General features: G+C 40.4%; 1 protein-coding gene across 2 annotated transcripts in view; it reads left to right on the top strand.

Annotated features, from left to right (window-relative positions):
- Positions 1–14,649, top strand: part of TENM3 (teneurin transmembrane protein 3) — a 692,983-nt gene that overhangs the window by 88,745 nt on the left and 589,589 nt on the right. The window contains exon 1 of one of the 2 annotated variants that reach the window (XM_044225665.1): positions 3,380–3,419. The exons of the other annotated variant lie outside the window; for it this stretch is intronic. The gene's annotated coding sequence lies outside the window, so the exon portion shown is untranslated. Of the gene's footprint in view, positions 1–3,379; positions 3,420–14,649 lie in introns of those variants that run through there. 2 annotated transcript variants of the gene reach the window in all.

Here is a 14,649-nt window from a genome sequence, read left to right as displayed (position 1 = left end):
TTCCTAAGGACCTCAAATGATGGAACTTCTTTGTTAGTGAGAGGAAGGGGGAGAAAAAAACTGCGGAGCCTCAAACTTAACACACATAAACTGCCTGCCTTTCGGGCTGCCATCTGCGCGCGGTTGGTGGTTGAGGACACCCAGCACGTTTTGTCCCCCAGTGATGCCTGGCTTAGGGTGCACGGGGCGGTCTGAAGGAGTTCTAGAGTCTTCTGTCTGTATCGCATACAATTAGTGTGAACGTTCAACATCACACACTGAAAAACTTTGAATATCATGTAACAGGGAGCTGGGCTAGAGACAAGCTTCAAGATTTATTACCATTTCTAAATTTTATGAGTTCTATTGTTTCCTATGCTCATTACCAGCTTTAGCTATAATGAGGGCTGAAAAGAGAAAAGAGTTGAAAAGAAGAAACATGCCACTCCCCCCACCCCCACCCTGACCCCAGCTCCTGCCTGTTCTACCAGCAATTTAGTTCTTCTGGTCTGGCCTCTTTAGGATGTGTCTTATCTCTTGTGTGTGTGTGTATATTCCTAGATAGTAAGGTACAAAAGAGCAAGCGGGGAGTGTTCCATGGACGCTTAGGAAAGTTTCGAACACTTAAGATGTTTTTCTGGGAACTGGGCCACAGAGGTAATTGACGAAATATCCTTCAAGTTTCCCTTTGATCAGGGATGCAAATTTTAAGTAGTTAGTGTGCCTGTCATGTAAATCTGAGGTATACCCCCACAATTCAGAAGTTTTCTTAAGACAATGAGGATGGCTAGAATGAGAGGGGAATAATCATTCGTTTGCCTCCACTGCCCTATTATTTTTTTTTTTCCAAGTGTGAAACACGCAAAGCAGGAAAGAGACTAATCACCCCAGGGTGACTCTACATTCTTGCCTCATAAATGTGCCTGTAGTTCTTAGCGTCACTGGCGCCCCGGGAGTGGGGTCGTGGTGGTCATGAATTACCGTTATTTCTTAACGAGTAGGTGGACCGCGTTTGGTCATTTAACAACTTAGGGGAGTCAGATGGTGGGACTGGGCACACTAATTCAAGTTCAGGGACTCTCCTTGTCAGTTCCCCCAAACTTTGGAGAAACTGTATCATGTAGCCTCAGGCTTTCCTAGGGGGCATTGCTCTTGTTTTCAAAGTGCTAAGTCTTTCTTGTTCTGCACGTAGTAACAAATACAGGTGTGTTTCCTTCCAGCCCGAGCCCCCGTTAGGTGCAGGGCGCTGGAATCCTCTGCTCTGAAGTTGAAAAGTGGAAGATGGTGTGAGAAGGCTCGGGGCTCCCTAGTTCCTCTGCCTCGCTTCCTAGGTCAAGTTTGCCAGCGGCCCGTTAAGGCCTGGGGCACTAATTCAGAGCTACGGGGTGGGGGTGGGCGGTACGCTAGGGCGCTGGGAGAGGAGCCCAGGGAACTGGTCCTTCCCAAGCACGCACGCCCCAGCCCCCCTGCCTCTGGATGCGAAACAGGTTCCAAAGGGGCGAAGAGCCGGAGAGCGGCTCCGCGAAGGTCGCGGATTGGGCATTCCAAACCTCCCGAGCAGAGGGAACTTGAAACTGCCTCGGCTGGCTTTCTTTATGCAGGGCCAGGTGGGGCTGGGGGGTCGGGAACCGGAACGGTGTGAAGGGGAACTTAAGTGAGTAGAAAGTAGGCAGCGTCTCGTGGAGAGCAGTAAACTTTTATTTTTCTCCTACAGCAAACCAAGTCGAGGCAGAGAGAGCGTTTGGCTGCTAATCGAGGGGAGAACGGGGTTGGGGGGGGGTCGAGAATGTGTGCAGGCTGTGGAGGACTGCGGAACCCCCGTCCGCTTCTCGCGGTCCGGCCAGTGCGCGCTTGTTGGGGAGGTCCCGGTGCTTGAACCGGAGGGTGGACACTTGTTCTCCGCCAGCCCAGAGCTGGGGCTTGCAAGGAATCTTGGCGTTCAGAGCCCCTTTCCGCGTGCGAAGGTCATTTGCGCTTTTCAGTTTCGGACGAGAGGACACTCTGGAAGGGAAGGTGCAGGTCATTTTCAGAGGCTCTTGTAAAGGACGGGCCGCCTACCGAGAGTGGAAATCCTTAATTACACCCTTCTGCCTCGGAATCCATCTTCCCGGCAGTGTCTTGCACTCCTACCTCTTCGGGTGACTCAGCTGACCTGAAATGCCCACCCTATGAAAGATCAAGAAAAGTAGTTTTCTAAGAAGGTTAGAGGTTTGATTACACAGAGAAGTGTTTCCACTTTGGTCCAAAGCAATTACCCGCCCTCTCCTCCCGTCCCTCCCCCCTCACCCAATTCCCCCCCGCCCCCGCCCGCGACCCTGAGAAGAAAGGGGCAGGACCCCCCCCCCCCCCGCAAGCACGTACCCCCGCACTTTGTAGGTGCGTGTGAATTTCAAATGGCGCTGTAAGTTCATTAGTGTTTGCAATCAGCGGCGGGCAGACCCCTCATCAGAGCCGAAAGCCGGCAAGAGCCATTCATCAGCGTGAAGTGTTATTCACGGATGACCCCTAAATCACGGCAAGAGTAGTAGATGCACTGATTGGTCACAGCATGGGAGCCTTGGAGCTTTCCAGTCCCCGACGCGGCCGGGAGGAGGGAAGAAGGGAGGGGCGGCGAACGTGGTTCAGTCCGGCAAATCCCATTTGACAGAAAAAGGCAGTAAACCGGGAATCTCTTTTTTTGAATAAAGAAGAAGAAGAAATAAAGTACCTGTCATCTTGACAAGTGGCGGAGCGGAGGAGTCCAGGATTATAAATGATCACAGCCCGGTCCAGCTCGCCTTGTGATTGGGCTCTCCCGCGATCTGCACTGGGGGAAGCGCATGGTAGGCTCCTCTCCTCTCGCACACACTCGCGCGCGCACACACACACACACACACACACACGCGGACACGTGTACGCGCCAGTGTCGCGGGCACACTCGGCCCCGCGCGTCCCCCCGTCACACAATTAAGGTCCTGGATGCTGCTCCCTGGCACGGCGCCCTGCTCGCCTCCTCACCTTTTCCTCCTCCTCTTCCTCCTCCCTCACCGCCGCCGTCCCCCCGGCGCCCCCGCCGGGAACCGAAAACTCCGGCCCGGCCTCTCGGGCCGAGCGGGAGGCTTAGAGGGGCCGGCGGGAAGGGAGAGGGGGAGAGCGCGGGGGAGAAAAAGAAAGTGAACTCATTGGCGCTCCGGCGCGCGCTGCCCTCCCCTCGCCGCGTCCCTCGCCCGCCGCGACCGGGCGCCGGGCAGGGAAGGAAGTTGTAACACTTGCCGCTCTCGCCCCCTCCCGGGCCCCCTCCCCCGCCCCCCCCAGCTCCCACGCTCCGCTCCCTCGGCGGGGCCCCCTCCCCCGCGCCCGGCTCCTTTGCATTCGGCCAAGTGCGGTGTGTGCGCGCTGCCCCGGTGGACGCGGCGGCTGCGGCCGGGGAGCGAGGCGGCGGCGCGGGCGAGCCGAGCGCGGTAAGTGCGGCGCCGCCGCCGGCGCGCCCTCCTTCCGTTCTGGGGTCCTAGTGCCCGGGCCGCGCGGCGCCGGGAGCGGGCGGGCGGGCGGGCGGGCGAGCGGGAGCCGGCGCGGACGGCGGCGCGGGAGGCGGCAGCAGGTTGGCCGGCCCGGGGTGGGTGGGGGGTGGCCCGGGAGCCTCCGTCTCGTCGGCACGCGGTCTCCCCGCTCGGGCCGCCCCGCTGCCGGCCTCTCGGTCCCCGCCCCTCCCTCGCGTCTGACACCTCGGGCTGCCGGCTCAGGTGGGAACTTGGCCCGCGAGGAGCCGGCGCCGCGGTTCCGGGAAGCCCCGAGCTCGCGGGCTCCCCGAGAAAGGCAACCCCGGCGGCTGGGCGCTCCGTGGGGGCAGGGAGTCCCGCCGGCCCGGCTCGGGTCGGGGGGCTCCCCAGTTGGGTGGCGGGGCGCCGCGTCCTCTGAGAACGTGTCTGAGAAGGTCCTCCGGGGCTTCCAGCGAGCGGGGGAAGCCCTGAAATGTCACCCCTTTCCGGGGGAGGTGAAAACGGGGCTTCTCCAACGGCCGGGGAGCCGAGCTGGGGGCGAAGGAGGACGGGAACGGGGCCGCGGTGGCGTGGGGAGTGGTAGAGCTCGTCGGAAACTTCATCCGGAAACTCTGCACGGGGCTGGAAACAAACGAACGCCCTGAACCGGGTGTTGGAAAAATGACGGATTTAGGAATCTGCAACTCAGTCTCAGACTGGGTCGTGTTTTACAACCCATGGGAAGAAGCTTCCAGTGTTTGAGGTTGAGGTCCGGGTCTGAGCTCTGCCTGAACACCTTAGGATGCGCTTTGGATTCCATTCTTACCGCCTCACCTCTAAAGGAGTCCTGATGGGAACCTGCTACTAATTCTTACTGAGGAGGAAGGGTAACAGGTAATGCTGCCGTGCAAGACAGCAGATACGTTTGCTTTCTGAAGGCATGATCGTCTAAAGCTAGAGAAAAGTTTCCAGGTACTTTGGGGTAAGTGCTGTGGAAGTGAAAGGGTGAGGGCAGGCCAAGCACTTTTTTTTTTTTTTTTTTTTAACGGGGCCCCAGACAGCTGGGACTCCGGAGATCAGGACTGTGTCTTCATAATACTCTGATTTCTTATCTTCTGACAGTGTATTTGTCAAACATCTGTAGGCTCTGGCAGAATCCACTGGGTGGTCTTTTCACTAGAAATAGAAATATGTTCAGGCATTACCTTTCCTCTCTGTTGTCAAAAACAAAACAAAGCAAAAAGACAGGGCTAGCATCTTTGGAAAGCCTGGAAGGGGACCCGGAAAGGTGGCATAGCAACTGAGCAGAACTTGTGGTTTGATTCTTTTAGTGAATTTGTTTAGAATGCGGTGCATACCCTCTTCCACCCCGGGGGGCCTACCTGGAAAAGTATTTGTGGTCTATCTAGTATGTTAGGAACAGTGTTTAGAATTAAGAGACTGTAACTGAAAACTCATTATAGATTTTAATATTTCAGTTGAAACAAAAATTTTGCAAATACACCAACGGTCTTGCTTTGTGCACTCCTTAATACATTCTTAATGATCTAAAACTTCTAACTTTTATTTCTTAATATATGAAATTCTTGTAATAGCCTTGAAACTTTCGATTTGTGATTCCAAATGCAGAGCAAATATTTAATTCTTGCTCTAAGAGTGAGAGGTTAGTTCAGTAATAAGACTTGCTAATCCCACTTTAAAATGTCATGGCATTCACAAATTATTCCTAAATTCTTCAAAGATAAGGGTTTGTAATGAGTTTAAGTTATTCTATTGTATATTTCAGGATTGAGTGTATCTCTCTTCCTGTTGCATTTTCCTTAGCAACTTGCCTTTTTTCTTGTTTGAATTTTAGTATTCTTCTTACTCAAATATGTCATTTTTGCTAGTGGTCAATATATTTTATTTTAGACAATTTTAAAAAGATATATATTATGAGAGAAAGTAGTTCCTTTAAGCAAAACAGGTATGTTTTTACATATACTACACAATTTTCATGAAAATGTATTTATGTACTAATAACTATGCCACTGCTTATATATTTGAAAAATACATTAATATCCTGTGCCAACAGCATTAATGTTAACAACTCATTGAATATTGACCCTAATGAGGATTTCTTAATCATGTAAAATAAAGCAGATAAAATTATAGTAGAATTCTGACTAATTTTTTTCCAAATTGAGTCATTTTGCATGGCTGAGTTTATTTTCTAGAAAGAAATGTTTTAGGTAAATTATAGAGGCTTTTCTTACTATGATCTTGTAGGCGTGTCGTGAGTCTTTTGGTTAGAAAAGAGACCCTGCTTTATTAGGGTGAAGACAAAGAAAGATAAAGATGCTTATCATTGAATAGAAGAAAGCACCTAAATAGAGTGAAAAGTTTTAAATTTATTCGCAAAGAAAACCCAGCTAAACGGTAATAATCCAGTTACAAGTTCAAGCTCCTCTTCCTTAGCTTTGCTTCTGAAAGCCAAGAGTTAAAATTATTTCCTTTGTAGAGAGTCAAGCAAATAAGAAACCAGGCAAAAGTGTATGGCTCGCCTTGTGAGTGGAATGACCTATCAGGAATACTTGATCAACTTTGAGCTTAATGTACAAAAAACGATGTTTTTCCAACAGCTGTGAAAGCATGTTTGGAAATACTCAAGTTTGTCCTTCCTACAGTGGTAGTGGGAAGTCAGTCCTGAAGATAGTCAGTGTCTAATAGAAAAGTGCCATAAAGACAACTTTATTTGCTTATTAATATTGATCATTTTAATAAACACATTACCTCCTTTTTAATATGCTCTATTTATCCCTTTAAAATTTTATTTCTGGGCAAATGAGGAATGTCATCAAGGTATTATTCTTATGTGAATCAATGTATTGATCAGTGTTGATCACCAGTGTGTGCCCTTTTCCTGAAGATGCGTAGTAGAGACCTGTTAGGCATGTCCATTGACACATCGTTTATCTACCCAATGTTACATTTAATAGCCAAATGTCTATTTTGACCTTCAGAACATACTCTCATTACTTCGATTGAGAATATGAGTAAAGAATACAGTAATTTGCTATTAAACTTTTACTCTGATCCATACCCATTATATATTCTTTTGAATTTTCAGTTAAAGCCAGGGTCCATATTTGTTTTATAAAGTGGAATGATAGTCTGGAGAAGAATTTAACACCCATTCAAAATAAAGAAGTGTACTGAGAAGCTAGCATAATAATGTTATGCGATTTAAAAGTTTTAATAACTGAGTCTTAAAAATTATGTCATGTAAGCTTCTTTTAGGACACATTCAAGCCCTTATATTTGGATGTTTTAAGAATCCTGATGGACATTTTTAACTAAAAAAAAAAAAAACTTCTAAGTTTCAGAACTGATTAATTGTTGTGTCTTATAAAAACTGATTTATTTCATACTTTTTTATACTAAGCATTACCATTATGAAGCTCTCCTTCTAATTGAGATTAATGTTTCTGAGCAAAGAAGTGGTTTAGAGGGCTGCATTCATTTTGAGTGCTGTTGTAATCAATTTTAGATACAGCATTCCACAGTGGGTCAGTCTGCATCCAAACCTGCCTTATTATGTAGAATTAACTTGTTGGTGATTGATAGTAATACTCCTACATCTTGAGAAGTCATTTGTTTCCAAACAAGTGTGATGGCTTATACGAGTTTTAAAATATTGCTTCTTATAATTAAAACATCCTTTTGGGGACTTAATTTGAACTTTCTCTAAGAATTCTGTAAACCACGAGGAAGCAATTCATTAATACATATTCAACCGCAATAGCCTTTTTTTCCTCCAAATTCAATATGCCTCAGGTGTATTTTCTTGTTCATCAAAGGTTTTTCTGGTCTTTTAGAGTCATAAATGATAAACATTATACATCGAGGTTATTTCCCTTTTTGTTTCTATCAATATTCTAGTTGAGTTTTTCAAGGAATTCTTAGAATTATAGATCTACATCTCACACATGTGTTATAACTTTATTTTAGAAGGTGGTAGGTATACTCTTGACAAAGAAAGGTAATGCATAGGGAGGTAATTCTTTATCCTCTTTGGAAACCTGGAAAGATGGTGAATATTTTCATCCCTATGGTGATGTTTGCATTTGTACCTTAGTTGTGTGGTCTCAACTTTATCATCATTTTGTTCTCTTCCAAAAGACCACATGAAGATTTTCTTGGACTTTGGCCCATATTGCATGGCTTACCGTGATGTATGCTTATAGTCTCAATAAAATAAAATATTAAAAGCACAAAATATAAGATTAATATAGATAAGTCTTCTAATATAGCCAACACTTATAGGATTTTTAAATACAGATGTAACTGCTTTGTAGTGAATGTGAAGTTCCCACAGTGACATTGTTTTCTGCTTTCAGGGAGAAAAAGACTTGGTAGGAAATATATTTATTATATTTTAATTTTCTTCACTGTAATGTTAGATTATATACACCAAATTAGTGCTGTTCCAGTTAAGAACATTCATTTAAAAGTTTGAAATGCCAAAATAATGTACTTAAAAATGCCATTTTCAAAGCATCATCTTAGCCATCCATTAGAATATAAACTTTCAAAATGCAGAAATATGCTCAAAGATATATAGGTGTTTCAAACACCTAAACCATAATAGGATTCCATCACTGGAAGGAATGTAGGTTTGTTTTGTTTTGTTTTTATGATTTCGATTAAACAACTCAGGTGACTGGGCAGTTAGAACAGCTCCGTAGGATTCCTATAGAAGATAGTAATCTACTGAAACCTGCTTCTTTCTATTTCAGATAAGTCACTGTGCAAATTAACGTCAGTATCCTAGAACGTACTCACAAGCCATATGAATATATGATTGAAACCATATCATATAATAATAATTACAGCAATTATTATTATAGTAATAATAAAAAGGAGTCTACTCCATGGGTACCCTGGCAGTCTAGAGCTGGCTTTGACTTTTCAAACAAGTTTGTGATAGGTGGCAGTCTTAACTGAATTCCAAGACATCAATAGATGGCTTTAATGTTTCGGGAGCATCTGTGGAGTAGTGTATCACATCCCCAAACTATGGCTGTCGTGTTTCCTGTGAGTTAAGGAGTGGATGATCACTAATGGAGAGATGGCAGTTTTAAAAACCCGTCTTTCCCACATCTGCAATCCTCTCTGGCTTCTTGTGGCACATTCAAAAAAAAAAAAAAAAGATTATCCCTTTTAAAAATGAAGTGTTTTGAGAGAAACAAGTGCCTATATTCACACTTGTATTTTCATGGTCAATTATATAAAAGTTATCGTGAGATGCTCTTTGATGACAAAGTGATTTCCAGTATGGTGGAGGACTTCTTACTTCAATTACAGAAGTTGGGGAGCAGTGGGCTGCTGTGATTTGGTTTGCCCTGGGGCGGGGTCATATTATTTTATAATAAGCGGCTCTTTTATTACTGGGTCTACTGGGTCTCTGCCTCAAAACCAATGGGAGATACAGAGAGAGAAAGAGGGGAAGAGGGAGAAGTGAAGAAGAGGAAGAGGAGAGAATATGAATATGAAAATCCTTTATAAAGAGTGATAGTTCTTTGAGCATTGTCTGTGTGTAGCAGTGCTTTTGACAGGAAAAGCAATCTATAAGGGGCAAATTTGGTCAGTGCAAGTTAATTGGGTAAGTACAGAAGAAAATTAACTTCTGATTTTTTTTCACTTTTAAGTATTTGCATTTTAGATCCAAGAATATGAGCATCATTAGTTTTTTTTTATTTAATCCAAGAAATTCCAAATATTGTATATGGTTCTTCATATTGAAAGAGAAAAGAAAATGTGTTAACAGTTCTATTTGCTAAGTTTTTTTTTTTTTTTTTGCATGTGGGACTGAACGCCAAATTATAATTCTCAGATTTATAAAGAGACTTAAAAACAAACACTCTGATTACTTTAAGTGATCATTTATGAGGTGACTTCCAAGGTCACTTATCTTTGAAGATAAAGCTCATAATCAATATATTTTAGTCATTCTGTCATTTCTTCGATTATTAGTTACACTTGCCAGAGTCTTGTGATAATTCCTCTTCACATTGCCATGATTTAGAAAGAAATAACAACTTGGTAATGACTATCTGCCTTCAGCCATATTCTGAACCACATCTGAATAGTAAGATGACATGAAATCGTGGTTCCTGCTCTTTCCAGGAAAAAAAAGGAAAGAAAGGAAGAAAGAAGGAAAAAAGAAAAGCTATTGTTTTATAAAAATGGATTATTTCATCTCGAGTTCAGTTAAACCCAACTAATATTTTACGATTAAGATTGTGGACCCATCATCATTGTGAGGAAGTGAGGTGTCTTTTTGATTACAGGGCGTTTCCTAAGAGAGGTCCTTCCGTCCCCCCAGGAAGCTCCAGCATCCCTATCGTGGCCAGTATTTGGCTTCCGTGCTAGAGAGCTACCTTAGGAGAGCTAAAATGCTGGGACAGCACGTTGGAAGGTATATTATGCAGAGAGTGATGAGACAGGACCGGAATTAACTTAATTCACAGTGAGACATGCATGAAGTATATTAACGGGTTTGCATGAAGCACTTGCAAATATATTAATATTGGGATATGTTTATTTCGGTAATTATGAAAGTGATCCTACTGAGAAGTGTACTTGTTTATTCTCAGTCTACCAAATGCTCTTTTAAAATGTGACATCTATGCTAATACCTTTATCAGAGAATTTGAAATTTGTCAACATGGAGGTGGAAATAATTGGCAAGGGACTGGTCCTATTTTGCATAGCTCTTTTCAAAAAAAAAAAAAAGCTGGCACAGGCTTGTCTTTAAAAATAATTATGAAAGCCAAAAGACAGCTGTAAATTTTATTTCTTTCAGAATTTATAATAACTTCCAGCAAAAGAAAGCTGTCAGACCTATAGTTCTTGAAGAGCAAATCTGACTTCTTTTTTCCTCTGAAGAATAACAACAAAAAAGCATCTTAAACAGTGTTATTACCTTTTTCTATATTTATAACCAAAAATGAAATATTTAAAATGTAAACTTTTTCACTTAAATTTTGTGTAGTAATAAGGATAACAAATGTCGACAAAAATGCTGCAAGTTGTAATTAATTTAAATAAATAGAGAAAAGTGATTCAGTATAATATCAAAAAGGAATAAGAGCTATCATACAGCAATCATATTTTGTCTCTTGATTGTCACAAAAATGAGACATTCTTCCTACAACAATATTGCTGGATTTTATGATACCATCAATACTATTTGGAGAATAACTTGACACAATCAAATTAACTAAAATATTAATCCTCTTCATGCCCTCCTTAAGAAACATTTCTAGAGAGTTAGAAAGCTCTCGAAAAGAATCGTACGTTCTAGCAAAAAATGTTTGTTGCCTTACAAAGCTGTCTATGGATTTGGGTTCAGAAAGGGGTGAAGGTCGAGGAGAACTTCTGCCAGAATGTTATCATTCAAATTAAAAGGAAACAGACGTTTTCTATCTGTAATATATTTCTAAGTGGATATTTCGATCTTAATTTTCAACCAGTCTTTCTCTAATGAAGCTGCTAGCATATTTAACATTTAAAATAAGTTTCAATTTAAACAAAAATTAAAGTTCTTTCTCATAGTTCATTTGTGCTGTCAAACCAGGATTAAAATCCTCGCGTTCAGAGTAATTTTTATGCTGCCCTGTAACTTCTTGCCAAAAGAGAAATAGGATAGCCTATTTTGCGTTTCCTGTGATTGGAAAATTACCTGAAACAAAATTCTCCCTTACCCGGTTACTTTTGCCCTAGAGTATACAATCTCTGAATGAGAACCTGGCATTACAAAAAATTTTATAAACAATATTGGCATGTTAAGTTAATCTGCCAAAAAGATTTCTTTCTTTGTTGTTAATTTTAAATGTTACATGTGTGGCAGATAAGAAAACTTTTTAAATCTTTTCTCTCTTGTGTTTTGATCGTGATATAATTTCTTAATTTATGTTTTAATTTGTATGATATTAAGTGGTATAGTATATGTTTAGTGTTATGCTTTTGAAGGAAAATAATGGGGGGTAATAAGGATATAATATAAAAAATAAATGTAAAATTATTCATATAGGATTGGAAGCACAATGCATTCTGGTTAAAAATGCAGTGTCAAATGGATTTCTTCATTTTATATATTCAAATTCAAATACGGTTTTGCTGATGATATAAATAATTAGAGCTCAGTAATTCAAATTATGTAGTTACCGCTTTTATCTTTTATATGGTTCCACTAATCAGAACTTCATATTTTTATTTAAATGGATATTGGGCTCTATAGTCCACAATTAAGAAATCCAAAAATATTGGTAATCAAAACATACACTAACTCCAATATAAAATTTTTTTTCCAGTATAAGTTTTTAAAGAGCCCAATAGGAATTAAGATGATTAGGTAAATCTGGTTTTCTAGAAATCATAGAAACACTTTAATGAATATCCCATGTTGCATTGTCTAAACACTAGGAGACTATTCATTCATATATATGTTTGCAATATCCACACAGATCACCAAAAAGTCACTTATTACAAAACTGAAAGATGAATGATGTATTGATATTATTTTCTTTAAGTCACACAGCAGGAATGCATTTGTAAAATGAAAGTTACATTTTAAGGTACATCATTTATTGGTATTCTGGTTTAAAGTGATCTCAATAAAATCCATAGTATCTTGCATTTCATGTAAGTATGATGTGAGCAAGTTGAGTCAGCCCTCAGTCAGTATAGCCATGGCGAAAGTCTAATCTCTTTTATTTCAAGTTTTATGTAAAATCTGCACTTTGCCATGACATACTTCATCCGCACTGTGCAGGTGTTTCTGAGATTTTGACAAAGGAGAGATCTGAAGGAGAGGACCGAGTGCTTGTTTTAAGAGATGCCATCAGTTAATTCTGCTCACATCATCTGAGGAAAGTAGCTTTTAAAACTGTATTATACTTCAGATAGGGATTTTAACATATCAAGTTGGCGAATTTCATATGAAGCTATCAGCAAAGGGTAATTTTGAATTACTTAAAACAAATCATTAATGTATCACGTATTTCATTTAAATGTGATACAAGGTATATGAATTGGTTGTATAATTACCATTTGAGCTTTGAAAAGCCTATAATTCACATTAAAATTTTTAAATGTTGAAAGCAAATTACTAGTAGTTCTCAGTCTTAGAAATTGTTACCAGTGTAAGCCTTCGAGGGACTGCTTCATTTATTTATTTATTTTTTGTTATCTTGCTTTTACCTTTTTTCAAAAAAAAATGTACCGTCTATGGTATTATCACTTAATTTTAAGTCTAGAACATAAACATTTGACTTGGGAATAGAGGTCAATTATTAGTCCACATTATGTATTTTTTCCTCCCAAAGGAAAGTTTCTCAAGCCTTTCTGGGTGAGGTTCTGATTCTTTTAGGATTAAGAAGCATTGGTATAAATGGCTAATTTTGGTAGAAGAGTGTTACATAGTTTTTAAGTCCTCGTTATTACTTTTAAAAGAATATCCCATCAGGAGTAGGAAGCTTTGTGGATAAGCTGCCACTCTTTGATGAAGGATTATGCGTTCTCCCCTAAATCTGTGATCCCAGAATGTGTTACACAATGGTTTTATCAAGTAGCACTGGACTAGCTTGGCCATCATTTCATTTCCTTGAATAAGTTAATTGCTTCCTTTCCTAAATCTAATATTTATGTAGAATTTTAGTCTAAATATACATTTTAGGCATTAATAGATCCAGCTCCTAAAATCCAGAGGTTAATCATTTGATGTAAGATAATGAAGCCAGATGACAAGTGAATCAAGTGAATTGATTCTTGTGGGGTACCCCGTCATTTAAGTCGTTCGTGTCCTCAGTCCCATCTGCAGAGTCTGGCCTGACTGAAGTTCCTTATGAGCTTTTCTGTGTTCGTGCTAGTCAAAGCAAATTGTGACAGAAAAAACAGCATACAAAAATGAAGCCATCGCATATTACTATTTAATTTTCTCTGAACATGTATGCAAAAAGTGAGCCTATCATAGCATGCTTTGGTCATGGCTTAAAAAAAAGAATGAATATTTTGTTATGTGATTATATTCCCATCAGAGTGAGTAATTGCTTGCAGAGCATTAAGAGTATGATTAAAAAAAAAAGTGTCATATTCTAGGGATTTTTTTTAATCAAAAAGAACATTAAAAATGGAATGCTCAATTCATCCTACTAAATAATCAATTATCAAATATTGGTTAATTAAGATACTTTAACTGCAAGACACAGTGATGCCACATAAAAAAGCACAATTTATTATACAACTATTTTCCTTAATAAACAATTCTTATTTCTGAGCCTACTTTTAAAAGTTAAAAAAAAACAAAAACAAAGTTTTCTATAAAAATTGCAAAGTGTGGAAGTAAGTAAATGATTTTACAATTTAAATCATTCTAATTCTTGTATACTTTCACTGAATGGTATATAAACTTCAGAAGATGACTCTGTAATGTTAATGTCCTTGTTCTGAGTTATTAGCCTCTTAAACTTTGATACATGCAGAAATGTATATCCATTGTGAAAGACACATGAATCTAAAGACTTGGTTTTATTTTTAAATATTATGTTGAACAGATTTATGAAAAGCTATTTTAAAATATCACCTTTAATGATCACTTTAATAAAATAATTGATTATGTAAACCTTCATAAAAGATTCTAGGGTTTTATAATTTGTATAAATATGAGGTTAAAAAATAAACTGTACTATCTAGAAACTAGCTAGATGTAACAAAGTTTCAAGTACTTTATAAGGGAAGGAAAAAATGAAACAAGAGGGATGGGGAGGAAGACAAACCGTAAGAGACTCTTAATCTCACAAAACAAACTGAGGGTTGCTGGGGAGTAGGGAGGTGGGGAGAGGGTGGTTGGGTTATGGACATGGGGGCGGGGGGTATGTGCTATGGTGAGTGCTGTGAAGTGTGTAAACCTGATGATTCACAGACCTGTACCCCAGGGGCAAATATATATTATATGTTAATAAAAATAATTAAAAAAAGAAAAAACAATTTTTAGAAGAATTTAATTAAGACCTTAAAATATTTTGTATCGTATTTGTCCAAATTTCAAATTTGTTATTTTTAGGAAAACATAGGGTTTAACACACTGCATAATAATCGGTTGAAAACCATTAGTCATTATGTTTCCTGTTTTTACCTTTTGGAATATATGTGTTTTAATATCATGTGT

Source organism: Neovison vison, chromosome 11, assembly GCF_020171115.1.
Source record: "Neovison vison isolate M4711 chromosome 11, ASM_NN_V1, whole genome shotgun sequence".
Classification (NCBI taxonomy): Eukaryota; Metazoa; Chordata; class Mammalia; order Carnivora; family Mustelidae; genus Neogale; species Neogale vison.
The sequence above is the reverse complement of the archived record's forward strand: the minus strand, read 5'-3'. Positions and strand labels throughout refer to the sequence as shown.